General features: G+C 33.4%; 1 long non-coding RNA gene across 7 annotated transcripts in view; it reads right to left on the reverse strand.

The window, feature by feature from the left end:
- Window positions 1-25,586, reverse strand: part of LOC144312254 (uncharacterized) — a 215,765-nt gene that overhangs the window by 173,844 nt on the left and 16,335 nt on the right. The window contains exons 3-7 of one of the 7 annotated variants that reach the window (XR_013377755.1): window positions 22,182-22,220; window positions 18,448-18,535; window positions 13,046-13,093; window positions 11,242-11,575; window positions 1,760-1,920 (exon numbers count right to left, since the gene is read on the reverse strand). This is a non-coding gene — a long non-coding RNA (uncharacterized LOC144312254). Of the gene's footprint in view, window positions 1-1,759; window positions 1,921-6,553; window positions 6,580-11,241; window positions 11,576-13,045; window positions 13,094-13,759; window positions 13,904-18,447; window positions 18,536-22,181; window positions 22,221-25,586 lie in introns of those variants that run through there. The other 6 variants (XR_013377761.1, XR_013377758.1, XR_013377757.1 and 3 more) reach the window with 6 other exon arrangements.

Raw genomic sequence — 25,586 nt, forward strand, 5'->3', positions numbered from 1 at the left:
GGACTTATAGATTTTTATTGTTGTTCTATTTTGTTTTTATTTCTCTGCTTTGTGTCACTGCCTCCCTCTTAGGTGTCATATTGACTTTAATACAATTAAGGATTAAACTCAAGTCAATGATCTTTTTATTGGGCAGCCGGTGTGGCTCAGCGGTTTAGCGCCGCCTTCCGCCCAGGGCCTGATCCTGAAGACCCGGGATGGAGTCTCATGTGGGGCTCCCTGCATGGAGCCTGCTTCTCCCTCTGCCTGTGTCTCTGCCTCTCTCTGTCTCTATGTCTCTCATGAATGGGTAGATTAAATATTTAAGAAATAATAAACCTTGGTACTGTAATAATGAGTAAGACATTACCTGTCTTCTAACAACTACACTTTTCCCTAGAGAACAGAACCATTGCACAATGTGATGCAACAGTAATACTATTAATAGTAATAGAATTACAACTAACATTCTTTAGTGTTTTATGACAGCACTTTGTTACATACTTTGCTTATAAACTGGATAACTCCGTTTTTCCTCACAATGTCTTAAGATATTAATATTCTGGGCAGCCGGGGTGGCTCAGTGGTTTAGCGCCACCTTCTGCCCAGGGCGTGATCCAGGAGACCCAAGATCGAGTCCCACGTCGGGCTCCCTACTTGGAACCTGCTTCTCCCTCTGCCTGTGTCTCTGCTTCTCTCTCTCTCTCTCTCTCTCCTTCATAAATAAATAAATAAATAAATAAATAAATAAATAAATAAATAAAATACTTTTAAAAAGAAATTGATATTCTTATTTTCATTTTGTACATCTGATACTTGAGTCACCAAGTGGTTAAATAAAATATTGCTAAAATAAGTGCCAGAGGTACCATTCATCTAAACACTCTAGTTCCAGGGCCTTCTCTTGAAACTATTATATTATAATGTATTTCAATTGAAATTGCATACTATTTTATAAAATTTATGTTGAGAAACATCTAGAGTTAAGGAGAAGTGATCTCAAAGATGCTTCATAAAAGAAATAAAAGACAAGATGGACCTTAACGCATGAATTTGAGTGGCAGATACAAGGCAAATAAGAGTATTGTATAGAAACCACATCACAGGAAAAAACATCAACATATGAGAATATACAACTTCAGGAGAACGGAGACTCTGTCTGATTTGTACATTGCTAGATCTTCAAAGCCTAAACTAGATGCTGAATAATTGTTCAATGGCAGCAGGAACTAGAACCATATGCCATTACATTTTATATTGTAAGTCATAAACAACATTATCGGTAGTTTATGTGCACGTTAAAATGCTCACTGTAAGTATAGTATGCTAAACTATTTTAATATTATGTTCTGTCTTCATTAAGAATAATTTGAAAATAATGTTTCTACAAAACCCTTTCTCATCATCCCTAAATATCAACAACAACAAAATGGAAATACCAACTATATGCAAACCTTGTCTTTATGATCTCAAAGTTCTTATGCTATACCTTTTTAATGTTTTTTACAGTGAATGTCATTTGGCAATTTACTGCAGTTTTTAAGGTTCTTTCTTACACACACACCCTACTTTTTATTATCTGGGAAAATGTCCTTTGTAAAGCTGATAAAGTTATGAAGACAATATCTCAAACAGAGGCAAATTTGCTATGTAAGTAATCTATCATCAAACTTTTAATGACAGTTAAGATAAATCATAAATTCTTGGTAAGAACATAGTAAGAACATATGTTGGGTAGAGCAACTAAACTTTTATAGAAGTGGGTTCTAGATAGTGGTACCTGGGTGGCTCAGTGGTTGAATGTCTGCCTTTGGCTTATTTTGTGATCCTGGGGTCCTGGGATGGATTCTGCATCGGGTTCCCTGCAGGGAGCCTGCTTCTCCCTCTGCCTTTGTCTCTGCCTCTCTCTTTGTGTCTCTCATGAAAAAATAAATAAAAAATCTAAAAAGGAAAAAAAAAAATGAGTCCTAGATAAATGACCCAAAACCATAATCAAACTTAGGTGGCATGGCAATGGTAATTTTTAAAAATACAACTTCAGTGTATATAATATATATTCAGTATATTTATATTTATATTTATATTTACATTCCAAAAAAATTGTCAAACCAAAGTAGCCCATGTAGATCAGGAAACTGCTGGCCAAGAATTGGTGAGGTCATATTTGCTAGTGCAGTAATATCACAGGCCATTATTACTATTGGAAATACCATATCAACAACTAACTGGCTTTGATACATGGATTTCCCAGGGAGGAGGCATGGGTCCTTGGCGTTCTTCCGAATTTTCACAGAACTCAGAACACCTAATATGTAAATGACTTTTGCAAGGTCCATCTTCAAGATCTCCTTGTCAAAGACTCGTGATACAAGGGAATTGCCTGTTTCATTCCATTCTGGAAGGGCTCTTCAGTTTTACACAAACTGTTATTTTTTTAGATGTGCTTTTTTTAGATGTGCTCAGCTGTTGATTTGTGTAGAAAAATGTCAGTGCTTCAATGATTCCGTGATGATTAATGAAAATAAAACTAGGAATAGATGAAACATGAGATGCCTTTTATATTCAGTCATTAGTAGCCATATAGGGAGTTCTGAAAGGCCCATTAAAACAGATTATTATAACAAGGCAAATTAATGGTTTCTTTAGAGTTTAGAAAATAAACTCGATGAGTTATATGAGAAATTCATTACCAAAAATCATTTTTCATATCTGAATAATAAATTACAGGCTATGTACAACCAATTTAGATCCATTTTTGTGATGACATATTTGACCTGCCTTTGTTTATGGAATAAATGCAGCTGCTAAATGTGTTTATATAATAACTAATTAATGGTTGATGGTCCATCAACTTGATCTATGAACTCTATTGTAAAGAAAGCAAATAGAAACTACCAAATTGTGTTCCATGCCTTGAAGCAGCCAAGAATCTTATCAGGAAAATACTTTGAAATAACTTTTTTTAGCAGGGTATATTTTATTATTTTGCACAGTAATATGCAAGTCAAATAGCTCATTTCAGAAGTGCTATTTTTCCCCAAGTAAACTGATTACCAACAGAATCTCTACTCATCTCCATCTGTTGAGAAGTAATACACCTTAATTTCAAAATATCACCTTAAGATAATGTATTTTGAGGTGAATAACTTTTAGGGGGCAAGTAAAGTTAATGGGGAAAATTGTTTTTTTTACAACAGAAATTTTACACATATATTGGATTTATGTATGTTGACATTTTCTATTCAAAATAAGAATATGAAAGTTAGCTTTAAGTTTCTATTTAAATCATGGCTGGAGAGCAGGCATTTGTCTCCTTTTCCTTCTGAAATCTCATTGTTATTCAGTGAAAACTACACAAAGGAATAATCTCCTAAACCCTATCAAGCAGCATATGATATGGTTATCAGCAGATGAGAACTCTTAATAAATTTCTGGAAAATGGAATATGGAAAGTAAATTGATGGATGAAATGATGAAAGTAAGCCACTACCTAGGATTAGTATTTAGGTGAAATTCACAGCTGTGGTGAAGATGCTTTGAGGCCCCTGGTCCAGGCAATGGGCAGGGCAGGGGGTACTAAAAAATGAAGGTTGATTCTCTATTTAACTATGGAACAGCTAGGCAGCTCAACATCCTATATACCTTCCTTTTATGAGAGCAGAACAGCCAGTTTTTTACTCCCTGGTCAAAAAATAATGAAATTTAGTGAACTATTTGCTTTCTAGTATTGGGGTTAGTGCTTCTGAGTTAAGTGCTCTTCACTCTGGCATTGCCTAAATACCACAATAACTTAAGAGGAAGTACATTGCTGGATTTTTCATTTTTTGCTGTAAACATGAAATCAGCTAAAACCAGCAGATGAAAGAGGAAAACAAAGAAACAAACAAACAACAACAACAACAACAAAAAACTAAAGGAAAAAAATCTTAATTCCATAATGGAAGGAGGAAAATATTTAGGCATGAAATGATACAAATAAAGGGAAATAAATCCTAAAAGGAAAAAAAATGCAAGATCTAATTAGAATTGAAAATTAATAGAGAACTAGAAGTCAATGTTTTGGGGGAAGGTACTTCTTCAGAGCAAACAAACGAACAAAATAAAGTAAATAATCTGGGATTCAGGACACAGTGAATGGAAAGACAAGAGTGCAGTGCAGTGAAATCTCAGGGTGACAACTAGGTTGCCGGCCTAATCTGAGAAAAGATCTCTCTCTTTTTTGACCAAGGAGTAAAAAACTGGCTGTTCTGCTCTCATAAAAGGAAGGTATATAGGATGTTGAGTTGCCCAGCTGTTCCATAGTTAAATAGAGAATCAATCTTCATTTTTTAGTACCCCCTGCCCTGCCCATTGCCTGGACCAGGAGCCTCGAAGCATCTTCACCACAGCTGTGAATTTCACCTAGAGAAGGAGTTTGAAAAGTCTAGGAGGGAATGTGGCTAGCAAACACACTAGAGGAGTACATGAAACTCTGGATAGGGTAGATATATTGTGGCTATAAGAAACACTCATTACACTTTTGTTAATAGAAAAGAAAGGCAATTAAAAGCCCCAGGAAACAAAATATGTAGACCATCATTTACATATAAAATACACATTAAATGCAATTTGAATTTAAGCAAACAGTGGAGAGTAGGACAAAAATTGATTTTGCTTTGATGCTAGACACATTTTATGTGGTGCAAGAGTTGTCATGTTGGGTATAAAGACAAAGAAAAGTAATTCTAACATAATAATTAGCTCTGATGCTAAAAAATCCACACAATAATTTCTCTCTTTAATATTGAATTTATATCATAATAAATTATTAAAATATGTATATTATATATACATATATATTATACTTTTTAGAATTTGGAAACTAGCTGTAGAGGAAGCCAATGACTTAAATGTTATTACAGAACAGAATGCAAACAGTACCAAGTAAAGTCAGGCAAAAAATGTTGCAAGAATAAAATGGTGGGAGGGGTTTGTAGGAAAACATAGTTGTTCTAAAATTTTTATCTGAAATAGTGGAACATTTGGAGAAAATGTATCAAGTAGGTGGGGTATAAAACAGATTTAAGCACATTTTATATTTAGTAGTATCTAAGAGAATCATACAAATAAATAATGCACTGTTTGATCATTACCACCAAAATATTCCACTGTCTTTATGTACTTCTTTGTTTATCCATTAACAAGGACTTCTTGGTCGTGCCTAAGTTTTGGCAATTATGAATGAAGCTGCTATAAACATCTGTATGCAGGTTTTGGTATGGACATAACTTTTCACCTCATTTGGTAAATATCAAGGAGTGCAATTGCTGTAATATATGGCAATCCTATGTTTAGTTTTCTGAGAAACTGTCTTCCAAAGTGACTATACCATTTTACATCTCCATCAGCAATGAATGAGCGTTCCTGTTAGCCCATATCCTCCACACCATTTGGTATGGTCAGTGCTTTGGATTTTTGCCATTTTAATAGTGAATAGAGGTATTCATTGTTTTAATTTGCATTCACCTGAGGATATATGACCTTGAGCATCATTTCATATGTTTATTTGCCACCTATATGTATTCTCGGTGTAATTACACATCTTTTGCCCATATTTTAATCAGGTTGTTTAAAGAGTTCTTGTATATCTTGGATAACAGTATTTCATCTAAGGTTTGTCTTTTCATTCTCTTGACATTGTCCTTCATGGAGCAGAAGTTTTGCATTTTAATGAAGTCTAATTTATTAATTTTTTTCACGAATTGTGTCCTTGGTATTTTATTTAAAAAGTCAGTCAAACTTGTATGTTATCTTCTAGGAGTTTTACAGTTTACATTCTATATTTAGGTCTACAATCCATTGGAGTTAATTTTTGTGAAGAGTATAAAGTCTGTGCCTAGAATCATGTTTTCCATGTAAATGTCCAATTATTCCATCATCATTTTATCAAAAAACTATCTTTGCTTCATTGTATTGTAATTGCTTCTTTGCCAAAGATCAACAGTGTCTTTGTATATTTGTATCACTCTATTGCATTACATTTTAAAAGGTGGTATAACATGTCTAACAATTATTTACGCTATCATCCTTTGGAGATGTTTCTGATTTAGTGACTTGAACAGACTCAAAAAAGAAAACACAGGAGGAGAAACTTAGTGGGGGAGGTGCCTGGGTGGCACAGGCAATTAAGAGCCCAACTGTTCTCCACGTTCTGATGTCCAGGTGTGCCTGGCATCAATTTCTCTGCTTTTTGAATCTCTTTGGCATTTTACTGTATGTAATTTAGATTTATTCAACAAGCAGATATCAAATACGTAATGTATATCAGGTCAGGCTACACTAAGATAGTGCATGTTTCATGATAGAAACTGCAAAAAACCAAACTGTACATGTTTTAGGTATCCATTATAATTCAATGGGATCAAAGCACCAAATATGATGGAAGGGGACTTTATTTTCATTATTTAGAATATTGAAAACATTTTGACTATCTGCCACTGGTTAATTCTAATAATGGTCCACTATGTGAAAAATAGTCCTCAAATAGAGAAAATTTGAGACTTTCTCTATGGTTATAAGGCAATATTATACCTACCTCTAAAATATCTCTCAGAATAAAATCTGTTGAGAAAGTAAAACTTCTTAGTACATTATTACAGAGAATGTTAAATGTTTCTGTGCAATAAATGAACTCCATAATAAGTATTTTTATGACTTGTTTCTGAATTAATATCTATCATTAAGAGAGGAAATGAAGATAATTTCCTGTTGGGGTGCATGTATGTGTGGAAAAAGACAGGGATGGAAGAGGTAGAGAGATGGGAGAAGAAGTGAAAGTTTAGAAGCTTAGATTTTGGGATCCCTGGGTGGCGCAGCGGTTTGGCGCCTGCCTTTGGCCCAGGGCGTGATCCTGGAGACCCGGGATCGAATCCCACATTGGGCTCCTGGTGCATGGAGCCTGCTCCTCCCTCTGCCTGTCTCTGCCTCTCTCTCCTTCTCTCTCTGTGACTATCATAAATAAATAAAAATTAAAAAAAAAAAAAGATTTAGAAGCTTAGATTTTATTATCACATATTTCCTTAATAGTTACTTGATGAGGTTTTTTTTTTTTTAACATTTTTGACATTGTACTGAAATCTTGGAAAATTTCAGTATGGTATCCTGAATTCTTTACTTTAGGAGACAAAATAATTCCTTGATTTGACTTAGTTATACATAGAAAGAGCTGGAAAAGGATAGCTCAAATTGATGTCATTTTTAAAATTAGTTACATGGATATTTTAAGAAGAGATGAAGCTTGAGGAAAAGAAAAGAAAAAAGTAAGGTACCTTTCTATGAGAGAAACCATTAAAATGCTATTTTGGTCTACTATTTGCCACAGATATATCTATAAAACAAACTTTCATATTTTTTCTAATTTCTTTTATTAAAAAGTGAACTATTGGTGAAAATGTCAATTGGTGCAGCCCCTATGAAACAGAGTATGGAGGTTTCTCAAAAAATTGAAATAGAAATACCATAAGACCCAACTATTCCACTTGTAGGTATTTACCTGAATGAAACAAAAGCACCAGCGCCAGAAGATACCTGCACTCCATAGTGCAGCATTATTTATGGTAGCCAAGATATGGAAACAACCTAAGTTTCCATCTAGGCATGGGTGTATAAAGAAATTGTGGTGTATATTTACAACGGAATATTATTCTATCATAAAAGAGAATGAATTCTTGCATTTGTGACAGTGGGGATGGACTTTGGGGGCATTATTCTAAGTGAAACAAGTCATATAAAAAAGGACAGATGCCATATCATGTCCTAAACATGGAATCCAAAAGGGAAAAAAAGTTCATTGGTACAGAGAACAGATGAGTGGTTGACAGAGGCAGGGATCAGGGATGGAGAAAATGGGCAAAGGGGATCAAAGGGTTAAAAATAAAAGAAATAAAATAAAGATGCCTTTCTGATTTAAAAAAAAAAAAAAGCTGAGTAACAAATTATGTCATTATTTTCTCCATTCCTTTGAGTAATGTAGCCGAATTTATATTTTATATGCTTTAAGACAGAAGAAGCAGAAATTTTTCAGTCAATGAAGAAACCAGATCCAAACGTATGCTTTATTTTATAACTCAGCTTGTCTTTTTGAGTTTTGCCTGAGAGTCATGTAATGATGACGGAGTAAGTTTTTGCCAATTTCTGATATTTATGTGGGATAGCCTGATTTAAAATATAGTCAAAACGATGCACATAATATTCCTCTGGGGCCTTTAGAAGCAACACTTCAAGAGGCAGGTTGTTACCCTCTGGGGCGACAGAAGGCACAGTGTAATGAGAAGCCCTGGTAATGCTGACCAGGAAAAATTCCCTGTGACTTCCGACACCGAGAACACTGAGAAGAATGGTTTCATACTGAACTCCAAAGTCAAAGCCAAAAAGATTGACAGTGAATTGCAAGCATTGTTTGGCTTTGGGAATGCTTCTCTGTTGAACATGTTGCTCCACAAGAAGCAGCATCCAAGCTTCATTTAATGACTGATGATAATTTTCAGACTTTTAGATAGGCTGGGGTGTATTTTGAATATATGGAAGCATGTAGTGTTAGCACAATAACAGTCTCTGGAATAGATCAGCTCAACATGAACATCCGTTGTCCCAGTTCTAAGTCCCTACCTCAAGCAGTTTGGTTTGAGTATCCAAAGGATTTTGAAAACCTAAACATACTGATCTATAAGCAGGTTGCTGCCACTGAATTTCTAGACTACTATCTGAAATACCAGCACTTGCCACTCCCACCCCCACAATATCACAATCCCTGCTGTTTTGGTCAGTTAATCAAGTGACTGTGGGATGCCTGGGTGGCTTAGTGGTTGAGCATCTATCTTCAGCTCAGGTCATGATCCAGGAGTCCTGGAATCTAATCCCACATCAGGCTCCCTGTGGAGCCTGCTTCTCCCTCTGCCTATATCTCTGCCTCTTTCTCTGTGTCTCTCATGAATAAATAAAATCTTTAAAAAATCAAGAGGCTGCATTTATATTCATATTTATTATGAGATTTGTGTTAATATGTTCAGAATTTTAGTTCCTAAAATGTTGGTAGTGCTGTTAAAGGACTTTAATTACAGAGAGAAAAAAATATTTTTTAAATTGAATTGCTTATTTCCTCTTTGCAAATATACTCTTGACATATTTTTATTTAAATCCTTCTGTAACAACAACAACAACAAAATTGAAACAACATTTTAACTTTTAAACTATAAGTTTCCTATAATGTCCAAGGACCATATTTTCAATAAATATTCTAAACTATTCCTAGAAAATTAATGCTTTTTGTTCATAGATGGGTAAACATTTAAATAAAATATTTTAGGGATCTCTATATTTTTTCTATCCAATATTAAAGGCAGTTATCTTATGGGAAATTGAAAGACTAAATCCTTTATTTTTATGTCAACATTTGGTGAATAAAAACATCTTTAGAAAAATATAGGGGATCCCTGGGTGGTGCAGCGGTTTGGCGCCTGCCTTTGGCCCAGGGCGCGATCCTGGAGACCCAGGATCGAATCCCACGTCGGGCTCCCGGTGCATGGAGCCTGCTTCTCCCTCTGCCTGTGTCTCTGCCTCTCTCTCTCTCTCTCTCTGTGTGACTATCATAAATAAATAAATTAATTAAAAAAAATAAAAATAAAATAAAAATAAAAATAAAATAAAATAAATATTTTAAAAAAAGAAAAGAAAAATATAGTTATAGCTTATAGAAATTAATTGTAAATACGTTATTACAAATTTGAACCTCTAATACATTCTATATAAATTTGAAAATAGCACATAAACAATACATTAAAATTTTAACAATGCCAATTAATGTCTAGAAAGATTATCTGTTTTCAGATATATGTTTTTCAGTAGTGGAAAACTTCCAACTTTCATAATAGGGAAGACACTTCAGATATATTCAGTGTGACTTCATAGTATAGACATAGACCCAAATAATTAAGCAAGTTATATACCAGAAATTTGTAATAGACATCAGTCATAATTATTACATGTCCACAAAATTAAATGGATTATTTCTGTGCAAAGCTTGAAAATCATCTGTCTTAGATACAGATAATTTTCAAGCTATTCTTAGAAAAATCCATCTTGGGCCACCTGGATGGCTCAGTCAGTTGAACGCCTGCTTTTGGTTCAAGTCATGATCTCAGGGTCTTGGGATCCAGCCCAGCAATGGGCTCCCTGCTTGGCAGAGAGCCTGCTTCTCCCTTTCCCTGTGCTGCTTCCCCTGTTCTATCTCTCTCTCTCCCTCTCAAATAAATAAATTAAATCTTTTTTTAAAAATCCATCTTATTTTATATAGTTTTTCACTAGGTGGAGATTGGAAACAAATGATTGCTAAGGTCCTGTCTGATATCTAAGATACTCTGATTGTTTCTCCCCTCCCCATTCAAACAAATATCCTATAAAAATGCAATTTTTCTAGCTGTAAGTTTATAAAGTAAAAGCATTCTTTTGGATTTATGCTGTGGACCTTCTTTATGTACCAAGAGAAAATTTTCTTAATATTGAGTCACAATATTCTGCATGTATATAGTCGAAAATAGTTCAGTTACGTTCTGTTGCTCAGCTTAAAATTTATTTGGCAGACTTTTCTTAGAGTTTTCAGGACTCCATTCAAGTATGACCAGCTCTCTGCAACCTTGCCTGACACCCTTCCCTTTCAAGCAAGTAGAATCAACCTTTGTGGGGTTTGTATTCTCACTGCAGCCTCAATAGTTTTCTATTTTTGTCATAGTCATTCTATTGCCCATGATTCTTTATAAATCTTTTTTTATAAATCTTTTGTCCCTTGATAAACATAAGCTACCCAAGGACAAATTCTTATTTATCTTATTTGTTTCTAATGTCTAGCATAATATCTGGTACCAGATAGGTGTCCAATGATTATTTAAAAATGAGTTAGTTTATAGATAAGAAACTCACAGGTGGCTTCTATAAATTTGCTTCATTTGCATAATTCTATATCCTATAAGACTAAAATTAGAAAGTAGGGATTGTTTCTGTTTTCCTAAAAAATGATCTCTTCCATAAAATAACTTAATAGTATATTATTTGGATAGTGTACAATTTATATTGAATTTCAACAAGGGAAGCTTGTCTGTGACTAAGCTTTTAAATTATTTTATTCTGTCATTAAATATCAATCGACTTTTAAAACTGCTATCCAAAAATCTAAACAAAATCCGCATCAGGTTTAAAATAATGTAGTAAAAGAAGAGCCAATGAAATTACCAGTAGGAGTTAGAGGATAGTAATATCACCAAGAATGTGTGCTTGGTATCTACTTCCATTTATTCCATACTTAAAGCATTTCTTCTCACTTGATAGCTCGCTTCTGAGTGACTGGAAATATTTTGTCCTGCTTCTTTGAAATTCACTTTTGCAAAGTATATCATAAGAAATACACAGGGTAGGGATCCCTGGGTGGCACAGCAGTTTAGCGCCTGCCTTTGGCCCAGGGCGCGATCCTGGAGACCCGGGATTGAATCCCACGTCGAGCTCCCGGTGCATGGAGCCTGCTTCTCCCTCTGCCTGTGTCTCTGCCTCTCTCTCTCTCACTGTGTGCCTATCATAAATAAATAAAAATTAAAAAAAAAAAAGAAATACACAGGGTATTCTTTAAAATCCAATGTAAAATGTTTTGATGTCCACTATAATATGTAATATAAATCACATATAAGTCTACATGTTTTTGCTAATTATTATATGTACCATTTATTTTGATATTTAAAAATGGTCCCACTTTTTTTCTGTGTATGGAACCCATCTATTACATCTGATTGTAGTCTATCAAAACTAATACAATCTTACTGTTACTTGGACAAACAGATTTCCAATATTTTCTTTTTACATTTTTAGAATTCTTTGCAGTCATGAATGACTGCAAAACATGAATGACCAGAAATGCCCTCTTCTTAGTCAATCTAGAATTTTCATTTTCCAGCAGGCCTTTTATTTCTCCCTCAGTTCTAGATCCATTTTCTTTGTCTTGGAGCCAGTAGGACTCATGTCACATTGCTGTGACTTGTCTACACACTGGCAAGTCCTATTCGCTGTATGTATGTATGCACATGTGTATGTACGTATTTTTGTTTTGAATCCTTCCTTTCTTTTTTTCCCTTTATTTTTATAACACCCAGTGCTCACTGCAAGTGCTCTCCTTAATACCCATCATGCATTTAACCCATCCTCTCACCCATCTCCTTTCCAGCCACCCTCAGTTTGTTCTTCATAGTTAGAGTCTGTTTTATGGTTTACCTGTCTCTTTTCCCCTATGTTCATTTGTTTTGTTCCTTAAGTCCCACATGTGAGTGAAAGTGTTTGTTATTTGTTTTTCTCTGACTGACTTATTTCACTTAGCATAATACACTTCCTCCAACCACATGATTGCAAATGGCAAGCTTTCATTCCTTCTGTGGCTGAGCAATATTCCACTGTATATCTTCCACATGTTCTGCATCCATTCATCAGCCGATGGACACTGGGCTCTTCCCACAATTTAGCTATTGTATATAACGCTGCTATAAACATTGGGATGTATGTATCCTTTTTAATTAGTATTTTTGTATCATTTGACTAAATACCTAGTAGTGTGTTTGCTGGGTCACGACGTAGTTCTATTTTTAACTTTTTGAGGAATATGCATACAGTTTTCCAGAGTGGCTGCACCAGTTTGCACTCCCACCAACAGTGTAAGAGAATTTTTCTTTCTCCACGTTCTTGGCTATTTGCTTTAGATCCTAACAATGCTCCAGAAAGAAGCTTCTACAGAACAAACAGATCATCCAGCATGCTCCCACTGGTATGAAGAGAAAGTCTATTGCAAGAGACAGGGATGCTTATTCTATAAGTTTTTCACAAGTGTCTCCCCAATATAAAGATTTTTATTTTCTGAATGGTAGGGATGTTATAGATTCAAATTGTATTCACTCCAACACTGAAAAAATGTTTCATATTGAGTAAATACACAGATGTATTTATCAGTTTCCTTTTTTCATTCAGTACATGACTTAAATGATCATGAGAAAAATTTTACCTTGCAATGATTTCAAACTTGGTAAATCCAGTGAAAAGAAGATATCATCTTATAAATGAGAAAAACAATTACAAATACAAATTAGATTTTAAAATAAACTATGGATCTTAGGGATTTCAGTGTGAATTTTCATTCTCAAAAGTCTATATGTCATTGGACTATTACTAATCAAATATCATTATAGAGCAGTGATTGCAAGAGAATTATCACAAACCATCTGATTAAATTTAAATTAAAACAATTTCATGAGATAGTTTCAATTTATCATTAAAATTATGTTTACACTGAAGGTAAAAGAAGTGTTATGTGCTTCTTTTATAGCCACTATGTCTTCTAATGCTATGTGTTGATTATATCTAATAATCAAGCTATATTTGTGAAATAAATAAAGAATACTTTGTGGTATTAAAAATCGAGCAATATGAAAACAATATATTAAAACACTCATTTCTGTAATGAGAAATAAAGGATAAGAGACTTGCTAAGTAGCTTTTGTATTTTTCTAGAACCTGGTATAGAAATATTATTTAAAAATGGCAAATATTTCCAGTAACTTCCCATGTATTATTACTTCTTGGAAAAATTTTGTCTGTTTTTAGTCTTGCACATAAAAGAGCATGACATTTTCCTATACAATATCTATGAGGCATCATACACAGAAACAGTTGAAAATCCTTAATACTTTGAATGATAAAAAAATGTATGTTATTTTACCTTTCACTTTAATAGACTTTTCCCTATGTCTCTAACCATTTCTAAGCAATTTCGACTTCCTTGTCCTTGTCCTTCCATTTGATAAGCAGAACATAAAAATAGATGACACAAATATCTGTGACCAATTCAGAAAATCCGTCAGGGCTGAGAAGGCAGGAATTGACGGAGGGTCAATAACTTGTGTAAATGTGAACTGAAGTGAAAGGTGCAAAGCATTTGAATTCCAATTACATCTACACCTTTTAGGTGTGTTTCTGGAATGCAGAATGCAGGGGGGGGATATACCTTTCATCCCCTTAAATCCTTCTCTTTGAGCCTCTCCCTAGGAGAATCATTTAGCTGGGAGAGTGCGTGTACAATACTTAGTGGGCCATTTAATCTAAAATACTACTTTTCTTAGATTTTAGGGCAATAAAAAGATAATTAGTTAAAAATACTGGTAAATAAAAAGCTTTGTTTCAAAAAATATTTAACTTCAACATTAAAATGTAAAATGGAGGCAAAAGGGAGTCTTCTGAAATCTTTCAGCTTGAACATTTTCAGATATTCTCAGAGAATTTATATTAGCTTTATGTCTGTGTGTCTTCTGATTACAAAAGTAATGTTTGTTTATTTATTTACTTAGTAATTTCTATAACCAACATGGGCTTGAACTCATGACCTGAGATTATCTCATGCTTTATTAAATGAGCCAGTCAGAGGTCCCAAAGTAATGTTTGTTTATAATGAAAATAAATGAAAGGATAAAGAAGAAAACAGTACCTAAAGAATCATAGCAATTCATTTTTTATTTACATCAATTAACAAAAACCCTGGGATATACTTTTTGAAATATATATTTCACATGTTGTTTTATGTATGGCCTTGGGTAATTTTTTCCCACTATTCCTGTGATTTTTTGAAATATTTTCTCTTGTCTTCCTCTTTTCTGTTTTAAATACATACTTCTGTATTAAATGCATTTATAACATGTGGAATTATTAAGAAAAAATAAGATGAACTCCCATATGCCCAGTACAATTTAAGAAACAGTATTTTGCTGTGGGATATTGCAGATTAAGCATCCCATAGGCATTTAGGAATGTAAATGTAGAACATCACACTACCAATTTATAAAGGTCATGAATAAAAAAACAATTATAGGATAAATATGAGTTTACTGAGGAATACAAGAAGTGTGAAGAGAAACACAAATTAATTAACTGTATAAACCACCTGAAATTCAGTTTTAATCTTTTTCATGCCACATTCATAACAATTTGTCCCTAAATCATTTATATTTTAACAGACTATTCCCTTAGTGTGCTACTTTAAAATATGATATGTTTCTATAAAATGTTTTGATCACATTCGGGGCATTATTCAAATCCACTGATAAATTTTTTTTAATAGAATCTGACAACACAATATAGAATGTTGATGGAAATCTGGCATGGCAAAATACAACTATCTTTTTATTCTTTTAAAGATTTTTCATACTTATTTCTTCAGCATTAGATTTCCATAAGCATTTTAGAATCATTTTTCCAAATCACCTTTAAATTGCTTTTAATCCATAGGTTATTTGTGGAAGAATTTTATAATATTATCATCCTGTTCTTTGACCCAATATTTATTTAGGAGCTTATATTTAACCTTGATTTCTCTAGTGTATATTGTTTACAATTTTGCAATTAATTTGAGATATTTTGCACCCTATTTCAAGAATGTGTCCTGCAAATCAGGAAGCCCAAACTTCTCAATCTCTCATCACAAATCTTTTCATAATTTGGATCTGTTTTACTTTCTAAATAGCTCTCAAGTATCTATCGGTCTTGGGAATCCATCTGGGAAGGGAAATATATGCCAGTAAATAAATAAATAAAAAATATATAATTACAAGTGAGACAAATGATATTAGGAATAAGTATATTGGCACACCTGGGTGGCTTAGCAGCTGAGCATCCGCCTTTGGCTCGGGGCTTGATCCCAGAGTCTGGGGATCAAGTCCCTCATCAGGATCCCTGCATGGAGCCTGCTTCTCTCTCCTCTTCCTGTGTCTCTGCCTTTCACTCTGTGTATCTCTCATGGATAAATAAATAAAATCTTTAAAAAAAATCAATGACTTCAGTGCTAAATAAAATGCTAAAAATTCCTGGAGAACAGTCATTTTAAAAAGTGTTCAATAATTAAAATTTTAAAAACATAGTACTAGTTAAATGAACCGAGTGAAATAAGCATTTTTAAAAATAGCTTTTGTTTTGTACTTTATTTCAGCAAAAACAATTTAAATACCAAACTGAAAGAGCCTCAAGGAAATCTTGGTTTTGTTTTGTTTTATATTTAGCATTTTAATCTCTTTTTTTTTTAAGATTTATTTATTTATTCATGATAGACATAGAGAGAGAGAAAGAGGCAGAGACGCAGGAGGAGGGAGAAGCAGGCTCCATGCAGCGAGAACCCGACGTGGGATTCGATCCCGGGTGTCCAGGATTGCGCCCTGGCCCAAAGGCAGGCGCTAAACCGCTGAGCCACCCAGGGATCCCCGCACTTTAATCTCTTATATTCATTCTTAAATAAGGAAAGACCTACCTATATGTAATGTTTTCCAATATATAATGAAAGTTTAATACATTATCTACCCACTTCTCTTTATTTTCACTCTCGCTCAATAATTGTGGGTAGAAAACCTAGTCAAAAATTAATCTGAAGCACCATCTCCCATCCATTAGAATAGCTATTATATATAAAAAGAAAAAGAAAAAAAAAAAAAACAGAAAATAACAAGTGTTGGCTGGAATGTGGATAAATTGAAACCATTGCTCACTGTTAGAGATACAAAATGTAGTGACTATAGAAAACAGAATAGTTGTTTCTTAAAACAACAAAACAAGGAATTACCATATAATCCAGCCATTCCACCTCTGGGTATATTCCCCAAAATATTGGAAACAGGGTCTCAAAGATATATTTGTACACTAATGTAGCAGCATCATTCACAGTAACCAAAAGGTGGAAGTAACTCCAGTACCCATCAAGAGATGAATAGATAAACAAAATGTGGTATTTGCATACAGTAAGATACTATTTAGCCTAGAGAGGAAGGGAATTCTAACATACACTACAGTATGGATGAACCTTAGGACGTTATACTTAGTAAAATAAGCGAGACACAAAAGGACAAATAATGTATGATTCTGCTTATATGGGATAATTAGGACAGCTGAATTTATTAAGACAGAAAGTCAAGTAGTAGTTGCCAGGGGCTGGAAAGAAGGAGGAATGAAATTTAAAAGGTAGAGTTTCAGTTTTACAAGATGACAAGAGTTCTGGGGTGGATGGTAGTAAATGTTGCACAACAGTATGAACATATCTCATGCCAGGAACTATACATATAAAAACAGTTATAATGGTAAATTTTATGCTATATGTATTATACCAAAATTTTAAAGAATAAGGAAGAAAAATAATAATACTGAAGAAGCCAAGAATTGGAAACAACTTAAATGTTTATCATATAAATTAAGAATTTTAAAAAAAGATAATATTAAAAAGTAGTGTGCCAGTACTTAGGTAAGTTCTTCATAGCGTGGTCCCAATGAAAAAGCTATGTCAGAATTTCAAACATTTTTGTCTCTCCTAAAAGCTTGAAATAAATCAACCTCTAAAGTAACTGTATAAATGCTCAATTTACACATCACTTTAAAATAAGGATAAAAATGAAACTTTAATGAATTTAGACTGTGTTTTCAGAAAGCTTACATTTATTCTTACAGGTTTTTTCTTAAAACACATGGTAATGATGATTTAATTGAACATACATTGGCCAAACAGAACATTTTAGGATTGAAACATATTCTAACAATATGCCACATTTATACCTCTAGGCACTGAACAAACATTTTGCCATTGTTTTATTTATAGAAAATCAATGGGTTTTTCGGTTACTCTCAAATGGATTAATCATACCTTTGATTGAATCATCCAAATAGAATCCATAAAAATGGTTTAATTTTAAGCAGTTTGGTTTTCTTAAGTGAAACTTTAGTTCTTCCAGTATCTCAACTTTCTTTGAAAAGGCATATCTGCTTTTTTAATCAGTGTATCTATCTCTTATACACAGTGTGATTGATAACTTTGAAAAGTCGTGTAGAAGGAAAGCCCAGACTTAAATGTAAATATACAACCTGTGAGATGTGCACCATAAATACACTTGTGCTCAACCTCCTTCTAAGAAGAAGGATCATTGATATCAACCAAAGTCAGAATTGTTGGAGAAGCATAAATGTAAAGCCTTATATTATAACATGAAGGTTTTGTTATACAATAAGGTATCCATAGGTGCTTGTTTCTCCTTTGTGACTAAGGATGGCTTGGGTCCAGGCAACTTTTTTGGGAAGATTTTGCAGATCAGGGTGGGCTCCAAAGTCAATGTAAGTGATTGGAGAAGATAATATCTCTGTTCTAGCATTAAGATCTTTCTTTAGTTTACCTTTAAATTATTTGCACTCAGCCTCAAAGTGCCAAGACAGAGAAGAATAAGATCAGATTATTAGTCTGAAGTAACTTGATCATGAAGACAACATAGCTTCTTAAATTTCACATTGGATCTGTCCAATTCTCTTTATTAAAAAAAAAAAAATTGTTCTGGAGCCAAAGTAATGTAACATAATGTAATATAAAGTAATATAAAATTGAAATGCTCTTACCTCTTTATCCTAATTGATTTTACTTAAGGCAAGTTCAATCTAAGCATCTGGAGGCACGGATTCAAATACTCCACCTATTCTCTCCATTCTATCATAGTTTCACAAGAAACATGATATTTACGTGGAAAAGGAATATAAACAAAGTATGATTCTAAAGTAAGATCCTATCTTCTACATGAATTAGAATATCACAGAAATTATTTTAAGAAAATGCTGTCTTAAAATTCTATAACTTTTCCATATGAGATTTCAGTGAATAAAAATTTTAGCTAGAATTTATGAGTTATTAAAAACTTAGTATTCAACTATATGTCTTTAATAAGTAGGTACTTGCCAAATTTATCTTGATATGACAAGAGAAAGATTTTCTGACCTGGCATAGATGTGTTATATTTCAAGTAAAATATAGTCAGTTATTTTCCAAGGAATCCAAAATCTTGATGACTTGTATACAGAGGTAATATGTCATGGAAATAATATTATTAAATTGAGTTTAGGAAAAAAATTGAGTTTAGGCAAGTATTTTGAACTATGAACACATAGATGCCTTGTGACATGTGTAGAGATAGCAATTTTTTTTACATATGTACATTTCAAAATATTTAACAATGGACAAAAATGATCTTTGCAACTGGGCTATAAAGAGACAGAAAAACACACGGATATATACACCCAAAAAATAATATTTTCTGGAGTTGAAGTTGTGTCAGAATAAAAATATAAACTTGCAATCACAATTCTCAGCTTCTGAATTCTTAAAAACTAAGTGTGTAGGAGAATGATGCATGTTAAGAGACTTTCTAACTTCTGAAAAAATCATTCTGATATTTATTAATCTTTAATGACTTTATTGTGCATTAAAGAAATGGCAAATAAGTTGGTTCTGTGTGCAATCAGACCCAAATTGTTTGCCTCTTCCTCACACAAGCAAAATCCTTAATGCCTATATTAAGATTAAGAAAAATAGGGATCGCTGGGTAGCGCAGCGGTTTGGCTTCTGCCTTTGGCCCAGGGCACGATCCTGGAGACCCGGGATCGAATCCCACGTTGGGCTCCCGGTGCATGGAGCCTGCTTCTCCCTCTGCCTATGTCTCTGCCTCTCTCTCTCTCTCTCTCTCTCTGTGTGACTATCATAAATAAAATAACATAAACTGAAACTTAAAAAAAAAAAAAGAAAAAGAAGATCCACCACATTTTGAATCACCCCACCAAGCCAAGCACAGGATAAAATAGAACACTTGTAAAAAAAAAAAAAAAAAAAAAAAAAAAACATGGATTGTCTGTTAGCATTCAGACAACTATGTATATAGACTTAAACTGACCTTTTTATAAAAAAATATTTATTTGAGATAGAGAGCATGTGCATGTGCATGTGAGCAGAGAGTGAGGGAGCAGAAAAGAAACAGACTCCCTGCCGAGGGCAAAGCCCAAAGCAGGGCTTGATGTCACCACCCTGAGATATCCTGACTTGAGCTGACATCAGGAGTCAGACAGTTGACAGACTCAGCCACTCAGGTGCCCCTAAATCAACCTCTTTAAATAAAATTAAACCTGAAGTGAAATATGTGCCTTTCACATATCCATACACTTTCTCTAAAATAGTACATTTTTAGTAGTTCAGGATCAATAGGCAAACTATACTAAAAATATCAAGGAAAATGCCAATGTTGTTTTCTCACAGAGACTTGTTTAGAATTTGGTAGGTAAACTTGCTAGAATTACATAATTGTAAATACATTAATTTGGCTGAGTTCTACAGCATAGATTTAAAAATAGCAAACTCACTTTTGCCATACATATCAACATGATAATATTTTTTGTTTGTTGTATGTTTTCTATGAACTTAATTTACTTTACTTGGTGGGGAATATCCAACTTCAACAATTATTTCATCCTCATGGTCAACCAATTCTTAAAAGTGTATATATCATTAAAATACACACTTGATTAATCATGCCATGTATATTCTATACTATTTTTGCAGTTTCTCACTTAATCTTTCTTTATCTGATCTACCTGTGCATAATTATCACCTGGGAATTTTGTGGAATGTGGGTTAATCTACACTATGTAAAAACAACCTCAATAACTCTAATCTAGGTGATGTCAAGACTGAAAATACTGGAATAGTACATTGTAAATTGGTGAATTGAAGAAAAAGTTGCATTCTGCCACAAGTCCGCCAGAATGATTATGTGAGAATCCCTTTCAGCTCGTACATTATCCCAAGAGCTAAACAAAAACAAAAACAAAAACAAAAACAAAAAAAAACAAAAAAACAAAACAAAACAAAACAAGAACTTGCTCCCTCTCATTTGTTCTTCTTTCTCTTCTTACCTCACCTTCCCTTTCTTCTCCTCCTTGCCTGTTCTTTATCTTAAAGTATCTTAGGAAAGTGTGTGGTCTATATGATCTATAAGCTTTTAGGGCAAATGTTTAGGCTTTCACCACAAGACCTCTTTAATTACTTCTAAATCACACCGTTATTCATCAGTCGACTCAAAACCTAAGATTTCATCTTGCTTTGTAATCTATTACTTTTTGGTTGTGCCACTTGGAGGACAGTACTAAATCTCATAGTACACCATTTCCAGAATTCAGGAATGTCAGCCTAGTTGGTATATCTTGGCAGTTTCTACCTCTAACATGAATGGTGCAGAAGGAAAAGAGTTTGTGTTTTTACAAATCTGGATTCTTGATACTATGCAGTCAGGTATTTTTAAAAGGGGAAGATTGAGATGCCCTTTAATTTTATCAAGGTTTATTTTATTCACATGTAACCATAGTGTGAAAATAAACAACATAATAGGAAATAATAACATAATAGGAAAATACCTTAATTTTCCCAATTCCTTACACTTTTTTATTGTTTATTTTTATGATTTTGTTCAGACCTTTCTGTCCTAATCATTGTCAGTGCCTGCTATATTATGTCTAAGGCCTATTTTTCTTTCATTTTGCACATTGGAATTCTTCTAACAATCTATACAATCGTTTTACTTTATCATAGTAGTCTTACTTAGAGTCTGCTTTACTTTCCAATATTGCGTCATAAACAATTTTTTTAAAATTTAAGTCTGTTCCACTTACTTCCAGCAATTCCCTAATTTGAGCAGTGGTCACTACATCTTATCTACTTCTCAAAATACCATTTGGCATTTGAAAATTTTATCAAAATCTATCACTTTGTTCCATATCTGTAAGTTAACTCTTTCTTCCTAATTCTAATTATTGTCATGCTGTGATAAAAAGCCCATCCCAATTTGAAAATAATGTTGAATCCTGAATTAAACAACACTTTTACCAGTAATAGATTGGAACCAAATATTTTTTTTTTTTTACTGAGTTCACATTAGTGTTAGCTAAGAATAGATGTGGGGCTGATGATAGGAAATATCCTGTAGAGATGTAGTTTGACATTAAGGACCCACAAAGTAGAGATTTTAGAGAAAGTATGTGAACAACCAGTGTTTATTATATACAAACTAGTACCTAGTTTTAGAATTTGTCAAATGTGACCGCAAAAAAGGAGGCAGAGAAAACAATGAGCTGAAGATACAAACACAGAAACACTGTGACTTACAGGGTGATTTGATTTACCTCAAAGCCAGTGTAGACACAACTCAAGATAAAGAAAAATAAACATTTTGTTAGAGGTTGCTCAAAACAATGACACTGAATTGACACTATTGCCTGCACCAATTCCTAATCTCTCTACTACTACCCTTGCTTACCTCTCCACTCCACTTCTCTTCAGACACTCTTGGGTCCACCTTAAAGATAAGAATCAGAATTTTAAGAAATGTTAACACACTGCTATAAAACACCATATACCATAAAAGGCATTACTCATGGAAACACAATGGTATTAGATAGAACATCCACCATTCTTACAATGGGATTACAGACGTGATATTTCTTTTAAAAGAAAGAGAGAAAAAAACATGAAAAAACTCAACAGAAAAATATATAGTAGAACAATGTAAAGAGCAGATATTTTCAGAAATAAGAAGCAAAAATAGAAAATAAAAGAAATAAAAATCAATTGAAAATTAAACAGACAAAAACAATAATTGTAAAAATGTTGCTATAATGGATAAATCTGAATAAATCATAGTAAATAAAATTTTAAAATAACATAAAATTGAGAGAAAATGATGGATTCTTTTAAAAAAGATTTTATTTATCTGAGAGAGTGAGCAAGAGAGAAAGTACAAGCAGGGGGAGGGACAAAGGGAGACAGGGAGATCAGACTCCCCACTGTGCAGGGAGCTAGACAAGAGTCTCTGTTCTAGGACTCTGGGATCATGACCTGAGCCAAAGGCAGACACTCAATCCACTGAGACACTCAGAGAGCCTGAGACAAAATGATTGTTATATAATATAGAGAAAAGAAATGCCCCTAAAAATATGAAATTCCAAAAGAATACAGTTCAAATGGAAAAGAAAGCATGTTGAAGAATTAAATAAAAGATAAAAGATAAGTTTCCTGAAAAAGAAACTTGATCCTGAAAATTCAAAGGGCATGTCTTATTAAAAAAAAAATCTATCTATCTATCTATCTATCTATCTATCTATCTATCTATCTATCATCTATCTATCAACTATTGATATTTATGGAGAGAGAGAGAGAGAGAGAGCAAGCAAGTAAGCACATACAGGATTTATACCAGTGGGATAACTTTGATAACAAATTAACCCTAAATTTTAATGCCATAGTCTAACAAAGCTTTGTTTGTAATCCAGGCTACATGTTCATTGAAATATATGAGATTGATTGCCATTTTCTGGATAAAAATGGTCAAGTAAAAACAGTTTCATGTGGTTCAAACTGTAGATTGACAGTGGGCTCTGAATCACAATCCATTAGCTTTACCAATTAGAACATGGTGGCTCCTTGTCATGGTAGCATATGTCAATTAACTCTTTTTCATAATTTTGCCAAGTTTTGTTTATCACCTTCTCCCATATCCCATTGGTTAGAACTACTCATATGGTCTTCCTTTTCAGCAATCAAGTTGGGAAGTATAGTCATCTGTGTTCCCAGAAGATCAGGAGAACCAAATATTGGCAAGTATTTGTAATGTCAATACAGAGACAATAAAGTATAATAAAAGGTGAAACATTAAATAGTCTTCATAGTTCTATATAGAAATACAAACCAGGATGGTTGAGTGAGTGTAGAAAATTCTGGCACAATTAAAATAAAATTTAATATTTTTCTACACAGTTGACTTTCAAGTATGCAAACATGTTTAAGTATACTCTAACTTAGAACATAATTATGACATTCATAAAAAAAAAGCTGCAAAAAGCTAGACAAATAGAACCCAACAATCTAATAAAAATGACAATGAGCTGTTCAAAAAAGAGAAACCATGATTTAAAAGATAAATCTATTCATATATAAACAAAGCCTAAACGTCTGTAACCATCATGCATCAGGGGAAAATGTAATTTTTTACAAAAAATAATTTTGTAAAAGTAATATTTAACCCAAATGTCATTGATAGGAAGAACAAGAATTGGAAATAAAAATGAGAGTAGTGATCCCATCATATTTCATTTTGATATCAGTAGATATTACTTGAGACAGTGATAGAATTTTTTTCAAAAATGATTAAAACCTTTACATTTTCTAAACTGCAGAGGAATCTCAAAATTAGCATCTCCTTTGACAAAGAATTAAAGCTTTATTTTAACCATTTTTTCAATATTAATTTATTTATACTTGGTTAAATAAGGATTCAGTTCAATATTTTTATTTGAAAAATAACATAGAGCAGATTTTGATTTAATCAATCTTTAAATTCCTAACATTTGATGAATATTTATTTTATGCTCACTAGGTGCCACTCTGTTGTTGCCGGTAAAATTACCTTATTCCCTGTCCCTATAGAGTTTGCATTCTACAGGGAACACATTCAATGACATTACCCAAATAATCATACGATATAATTCTCAGTAAATATAAATGCTAGGAAGAGAAAGACAGTGGGGTAAGAGATAAGACATGGAGCTGGCTATTTTAGGATGCTCAGGTAATTCCTCTCTGTAGTCATATTTTAGCAAAAATCTAATAAAATACAGGAGCAATGCATAAAAAAACACCAGGGAAGAACATTCTTGGTGGAGAAAAGAGCAAGTGCCAAGGCCCTGAGAAGAAATGACCTAACGTCTCAGTATGAATGAATCTGAGTGGGCCAAAGGGGAATTGTTTGAAGATACTCTCAGCTCAGGGACACAGGCAGGACCACATATGCCACACTGAGTTGCGTTTTATTGTAAAGGTGACAGGAAGCCCTATTATGGTTTTGAGTGAGGGAATAAGAAGGTCTGATTTTTATTTTAATGGGCAATTCTCACTACTCTGGTGAAATCCCATGAAAGAAAGAGGTAAAGCAGGGAGACCAGAAGCCTACTGAAGTAGTCAAGGAGAAGCATTAAGAGAAACTTAGCATTATTGCTGGCATTGATGGTAAAGTGGTCGAAATCAGGAAACATGGTTTCTTTTACTGAAATATATACATTTTGGAGTTGGTAGGAAGTTAATGCTATTTAAAGCCACAGAACTAAATGAGATCTTCTGGAGGTGAAAGTGGAGGGAGCTCTTAATTTCATCCATTCATCCATCTTCCATCTGTTCATCCATTCATCTGTCCATCTATCTCTGTATATCTCTGTATGTCTTGAAAAAATATTCTGTGATGTTATGAGATTTTTAGTGACTTTTTTCTTTTGTTTTTTATTTACTTTTTTGGTCCTACTTGATGACGAATATATGCATATGCCATTTTTATAAAAATAGTAACCTCAGTTATTGACGAAGAGTGTGAGATACAAAGAAGCATGATGGTTATTAAAAATCTGATGAATCAGTGTCCCCTGGAATAATGAGGTTATTTCATGTGAACACTTTTAGTGACAAAAAACAAAACTTAAGTATCATCTAAAATGAGAATGCTGAATGCCCACACATGTCATTTTCTGGACATCTGTGTTTAGAGTTTGCCATTCGGCTTCTCAGAAAGAACTAGAAGAAATAGGTAATAGCAACAAACAACATATGGTGGGAATTAAAGGGATAAATAATCCAGAGAAAATGTGATCACTAACAGTTAAATTTTAATCTTTTAGGA

This window comes from Canis aureus, chromosome 4 (assembly GCF_053574225.1).
Source record: "Canis aureus isolate CA01 chromosome 4, VMU_Caureus_v.1.0, whole genome shotgun sequence".
Taxonomy (NCBI): domain Eukaryota; kingdom Metazoa; phylum Chordata; class Mammalia; order Carnivora; family Canidae; genus Canis; species Canis aureus.